At 45.2% G+C, this 6659-nt stretch overlaps 1 protein-coding gene across 4 annotated transcripts in view; it reads right to left on the bottom strand.

The window, feature by feature from the left end:
* Positions 1-3925, bottom strand: part of Nnt (nicotinamide nucleotide transhydrogenase) — a 105857-nt gene extending 101932 nt beyond the window's left edge. Inside the window, exons 1-2 of one of the 4 annotated variants that reach the window (XM_031360717.1) lie at positions 3296-3427; positions 1800-2026 (exon numbers count right to left, since the gene is read on the bottom strand). The gene's annotated coding sequence lies outside the window, so the exon portion shown is untranslated. Of the gene's footprint in view, positions 1-1799; positions 2027-3295; positions 3429-3583; positions 3679-3804 lie in introns of those variants that run through there. The other 3 variants (XM_031360716.1, XM_031360715.1, XM_031360714.1) reach the window with 3 other exon arrangements.
* Positions 3926-6659: the final 2734 nt, after the last annotated feature.

The raw sequence follows: 6659 nt of genomic DNA on the forward strand, positions 1-6659 counted from the left end.
AGGAAGGAAGGAAGAGATGCCATAGTATTTTTACTAATTCAGTCTGTGCTTGCAAATGTGGGTATAACTGTGAACTCTTTTGAACATAGTTCTCAACCATGGCTAGTATAATTTGCAAGTATTTTATAATAAAGTTTATTTCACCAAAATGTGGCCACTCATTGTTGACTCTAGCAGGACTGGGTGAAGTATCACTTTGTTGATTCTTCGGCTACCTTTGCCCTCTTTGGCAGATCCCCATGGATGCACAGCAGGCATGCCTACATTTCCCATGTTCCTCAGCACTTCTCATTGCTTTGAGAATGAGAAGAAGCAGACGGTCTGGGGTCTATTAGTCAAACCTGGCTAACATTACCCACTATGCCTACAGGCACAAATCCATAAGATGGGCTCTCACGGGGCCAAGCATCATATCCAAGCAGGCTCTACAACCATTCTTCCAGGTACCAGAGAAGTGTTTAGCTGATTTTAAATCTCAAAGCTGTTACTACAACTTCCTAAATAAACTTTAAAATGCTGAGAAGGAACATCAGTGATAGGAATTATCAATCCAAAAGTCACCTATTCATTAGATGCCCTTTAATTCAACAAACATGGCAGGAGGACAAAATCTCAGAGGTTCTTTCTCTTCTTGGATCATCCCAGCTCCCTGCAACCACTGTTCTCAGTGAGTTGGTAAAGCTTCCCCACACTTCATCAGCAAATAAATGAAACTGGCCCAAATGGAGCCCTGCATTACCCAAGTCCTGAATTACTTTGAGCTTCAATCCACTAACCCATAAAAGTGGTAGCAAGCAATAGCTTGCTGAGGTCTTTTTAGACTCTAGAAAATCCATGATTGTCTTATCTACTTGGAAAATAATAATTTGATATAGAACAGATCCCTAATAGGGGCACCATAGATCAGAAGCCCAATCTAAAAATAAAAAACTTAGAAATAAAAGTACTTTATTAGGTATTAAACACCTAAATCAAAGAGCAGGAGGTTTACTGGCAAGAAAAGTCTCCCTACTTTAAATATAAATATAAATGGTTGTGGAAGGCATTCGGAATGTATTGGAACCATTGGCTGGTCCGTGCTTACTACAACAGTAACATTTCTCCTTTTCTTCACTTCGACATTCTCTGTGCACTTCCATGCACTTCTCAAGCCTTGAATCCATAATGAATAAAAAAATAATTTTACAACCCCAAGTTTAAAAAGAATAAAATGCCCGTTTTAGCATGGCATTCATTTAGCCACTTGCTGTAAGCTATAAGGTCAAGTGCCTCCCCAGAGATTGATGTGTGTGTGGTGCCAAGGACAGGATCCAGAACCTTACACTTGCTATATGAGAGCACACTGCCCCTGAGCTACATCCTCAGCCTTCCCCAACGTCAAAACCCTCTAGAGCAATGGTTCTTAACCTGTGGGTCAAAACCCCATTTGAAGGTCAAATGACCCTTTCAAAAGGGTATCATATCAGATATCCTGCATATCAGATATTTATATTACAATTCAGAGCAGTAACAAAATTACAGTTATGCTGCAGCAACAAAAATAATTTTATGGCCTGGGGTCACCACAACGTGAAAACCCGTATTACAGGGTCCCCAGCATTAGGAAGGTTGAGAACTGCTGCTCTAGAATCTAGGGCAAGCACCTGATCTAGCAAAAGAAGACAGTGCAGAGACTAGAGTATACCCCGGGTTGGAATCCCCTTCTCCAGTTTACTATAGGTGTGTCCTTCTCAAATCACCCAGCTTCTCTCAACCTGATTTCCTTATCTTTAAGGTCAGAATAAATAGTAAAAGCCTACCTCATAAAGTTCTGAGGATCATTGGTTTGTAGAAAGGATTAAAGAACACAATATCCTGGTGGGTTATTCCATTCACTTTGTTATTTTTTCTTGGCCCTTGGCCCGGTGCTTTGCATTGCACAGACTAAGTCAGTTAGTACTTTTTGACTGAACACTTAAGTAACTAGTGCTGGGGATCCTGAGGCCACTCCACAATACGATTCTGAAACAGAGTTTCCAGACTTTTCCTTTGAAAATAAAAAGTTTGTTATAGCCTTGTAAAAAACTGGCTCTATCAGTAAAAATAAACTGTTTGCCGATACTAGAATAACCCTAAACTATCCCTTAAATAAACAAAAAAAGAAAGAAAATGGAGCCTGGGTGGTAGCTCATAGTTGCAATTGGCAGCACTGGGGAGGTTAAGGCAAGAGGAGCAACTCAAGTTCCAAGCCAGCCTGGGCTACACATAGAAGTTCAAGCCGTCCAAGGCTACAGACCGAGCTCTTCTTCGTCTCAAAATAAAAAAATATAGTAAGAATAATAAAGTAAGAAAGGAAAAATAACCAACATTTGCCCAAAAGAGGGGGTGCAGTGGGCAAGTAAGCCCCATGCCTCCAAAGTTTTCTATTGACTGCACACTACCACAGGACAAATAAAGGGCACCTGCGAGCATAAACAAAGTCATGCTTTTAAAAGCTAGGCATACCAACAAGGACACAATACCCTATCCTGGCAGGCGGTGTGACCTCGCCCAAAGCCACTGGTGCCAAGGACCCTGTCACAGGTGCTGCCCCTCCCTCAGAAACTAAACTGCCAACCCGGCTGGCACGTGCAACTGGACCGCTATTTATAACCTCCTGTGGAAGCCCATTGGCTCTGGCTACATAGTAGTTACTGTGCCTCTCAAGTTTGAACCAGCTCAGCCCAGGCCTACACCCCGGCTTCAATCCAGCCCACCCTGACTCAACAATCCAAACCCCTTTCTCGGTGTTCAGGAACTACCACCAGTCAGCCCTGACCTACAGTCACTTTCTTTTCCTATACACCCAACTGGACACCCTGCCTGAACACTCTCAAGGTTCAAGTACAACTTAGGAGCGCCCAGCTGTCATTCTTCTAGGTACACCATTCATCGAAAGTCCTCTATGACCTTTCTTCCAGTCCCCCTGAGGGCCAAAACGACTACATACAACTTTTGCAGTCCTTGCCCCTATTCACACCCCAGGATCCAAGATCTGCACCTGCACAGCTGTCACTTGGTTACCTTGTCCTCTGCCGGGACTCCGTTCCCACCTCCACCCTCTCACTCCTTCCCGTGTCACCCCAATAGAACGCACACACAAAAGGGGTCCCCAAGGCACACCATGTTCCTCTGCACCTCATTTGCTAGGCACTGCCGACCCCGCCCCCCTGCTGCTCTCTCTCCCTCGGGTCCCCTTTGCAGAGAAACCAGGGGTCCGCGCTGGCTGCCCGCCTTTTCCAGCAGCCCCCAGGCGCCGCAGGCCCGGTTGCCTCACCTGGACCGGCAGACCAGACAGAAGGCGACCCCGGGCTGCGAGCAAAGGCCACGCCGCGCTGGCAGACCCGGGCTTTGGCCCGCGGCGCTGTGCCTCCAACCCGGAAGAACAGCCCCAACCTTGAGGCGGCGGCGACGACCACGTGACACAGCGCTGCCCAGACCCGAACCGGGACCCGCGCCCCCTTTCGGCACTCCCTTTACCCCCTCCCCCTGCCTCCTGCCAAGCCCGCTTCGCCCGATCGCCAGTCTGCAAAGGAGAAAGAGAGTCCACCAAATGCACCCTTACAGCGCAGCAGCTGGTCCGCCACGAAGGGTCCTTCCTCTCCGGGTGGCCGCTGAAGCCCCTTTGTCTCTGCCGGGGCCCCAGGCCTGCAGCCCCGCCCCCTCGCTCTTGCTCAATCGGTCCCTGTCAATCAAACCTGGTGCCAAGCACTGCAACTCAAGTTTTTAGGAATTCGTTCCTCTTCTTCCCCCAGGAGACTAAGTTACAAAGTGTGATTTCCTCACCCTTCTCCCAGCAGAGCAAATAAACGGATACTATAACTCCAGTCTTGGGGCCGGACTTTCGTCTAGCTCTCTAGGAAAAAAAATCCAAACTTCTGTAACTGGAGAAGACCCAGGCGGGAGGAAGCCGAGGGCGGGAATGGGGGCGTTGTTTTTCCATTCTGGACGGGGGTGGGGTTAAATTCCTCACAAACGAAGTCAAGCCCTGAAAATGAACACACACGTGCATATTTGGCTTCAACAACGAAGCAAGCCAAGAGGAAACCCTGCGTTACTATTAACATAGGCAGTGCCTGGAATGTAACTGTAGTTGACATCCCCGTCAACGTTCCTGATTAAGGGAAACCAAAACATAATGACCTAGTTAGTGGTTAGTGATTAGATTTTTACTTGCTCTGCAAGTGCATTCTGATTAAAATTACCCAACGCTGAATCTAAAGGAAATGTCAGTGTAAGATTGTTGTTGTTTGTTTGTTTGCTTGCTTGGTTGTTTTTAATTTAACTGAAATATTTTAACAGGCAGAAGAAAAAAAAACCCAGACATTCTGTATCTTTTAAAAATAAGTGAACCGGGTTGGTGAGATGGCTCAGCTGGTAAGAGCACTGATTGCTCTTCTAAAGGTCCTGAGTTCAAGTCCCAGCAACCACGTGGTGGCTCACAACCATCCGTAAAGAGAGCTGACACCCTCTTCTGGTGTGTCTGAAGATAGCTACAGTGTACTCACATAAAATAAATAAATAAATCTTTAAAAAAAAATAAAAATAAGTGAACCACTGAGCACCCCTTATTTAGAGAATGCCTTGTGTTTTACACAACAGAAAGGGCCATTGGTCTAATGGACTCCGCACAGCAATCTGGAGTAAACTCTTCCAGTGGCAGAAGAACTAGAAGGCAGAAAAGGACTCAGTCCGGTGTTTTAAAATAATAATGGTAAGTCAACAGATAGAGATAGTGCAGGTACCATGAGGTAAGTCCATAAACATTTAACACTCTTTTGTGCTGGGGGCTGTGTGGTACGGTGTTCACATGCAAGGGTCCCTCTACAATCAGCAAGTCTAGCCCCGAAGGGCATCTGCCTTCATACTCTACTTTATGTTTTCCAGTGCTTTCTTTTGTAGTGTTGTTTTTGTTACTCCCTCTCCCCTCATTTTGACTAGCATTCCCCTGCCCTGTTCCATTCTCCATCTCCTATCTCTCTAATAGAACTGTTCCACAACCAACATTCCCCCACCTTCATTTTCCACAATGTTCCACCATCCCTCCTTCCTTATGAAACTCTCCACCCCACTGGCCCTTTTCTGGTTTCCTGAGGTGCTCCAAATAATGAATTGAAGTTATCTTGCTCTGTATAATATTTCCAGTTTCACCCATTTAGCTGCAAGTTTCATAATTTCATTTTCCTTAATAGATGAATAAAATTACATTCTGCACGTGTATCACATTTTCATTATACATTCATTAGTCGATGTACATCTGGACTGATTCCACTTTCCAGCTATTGTGTATAGTTCAGCAGTGAACATGGATCTACAAGGGAGTGTCCCTGTAGGAGAATATAGATTCCTGATGTCTTTTGCCAGTCTTTTATTGCTGTGAATGGACACCATGACCACGGCAACATTTCATTGGGGCTTACTTACAGTTCCAGAAGTTTAGTCCATTGTCATCATGAAGGGGAGTACGGTGGCAGGCAGACAGAAGCATCTGGGATTTTCTAACTCAAGATTGGCAGCCAGCAGGAAGAGCCAGACACTGGGTCTGGGTTGAGTTTTTGATCCTCAAGTCCCACTCCCAGTGATACACTTCCTCCATCAGAGACATACCTACTCCAAAAAGGCCACACCTCCTAATCCCTCTCAAGTAATGCCACTCCCTAATTCAAACACTTGGCATTCAAACACATGAGCCTATGGAGATCCTTTCTATTCAAGCCAACACACTTAAGATACATGCCCAGCAGTGGCATGGCTGAATCACACTTCGAGGTGTTTGGAGGAACCTCCAGACTGATTTCTAAAGTGGCTGCACTAGCTTACACTCCCATCAGCAGTATAGGAGGGTTCCCCTTCCCCCACATCCAGGTCAGCATCTGTTACATTAGGATACACAAAGTTTAAATCCTGTCAAATGGAGAAGACTTTTAGACCGAGAGATTTAAAGATACTGTTATCTTCTAGAAAATTCATCAGGTTCAACAACTGTAACATACCATTACCATCAGCTTTAAAGCCTGAAAACCAAAGAGGTACCTAATAGTCAAAAAAATTAAAGTGTAAACCACAGCTGAGAAGATGTGCTACCAAACATCGTGTTTTGCTCTGGTGCTGTTTGTATTTTGATGTTAACTCTGCTTCCTCAAGAGGGGTTGCCAGCCAACGTTGAGTAGATCACATACTCAGGTGATCTCACTGAACCTTCTCCCCATTTTAACTGGTCAAATAAAGGCTAGAGCCTATGATTGGGCAGTAGAAGGGAAAGGTGGAACTGGAGGTCTCAGAAGGAGAGAAGAGAAGGAAGAGAGAAGACAGAGGGAGAGGAGGTGGAAACCAATGGGGAACAGAACCACAAGGCCTAGAGAGCTGCAAGTAGCACGGGGTCTCATCGCAGAGGAATAAATTAGGATAGTGATAGATCTGCCCAATCTAGGCATAGAGCTTATAAATACAAATACATTAACTGGGTTGCATGTTTTTAAACGGGCTTATTGGAGTAAGTAATTACTGCAACAATTAAACCCTGACCTGTAAGTCCAGTCTGCAATGCATAAGACCCTGTCTGAAAAAAGAAAAATAAATAGACTTCTGGGCTAGCCAGCAAGAACTGTCCCAAGAACAAAAACAAAGAACAAAAAAACAAA

Source organism: Mastomys coucha, unplaced genomic scaffold (genome assembly GCF_008632895.1).
Source record: "Mastomys coucha isolate ucsf_1 unplaced genomic scaffold, UCSF_Mcou_1 pScaffold8, whole genome shotgun sequence".
Classification (NCBI taxonomy): Eukaryota; Metazoa; Chordata; class Mammalia; order Rodentia; family Muridae; genus Mastomys; species Mastomys coucha.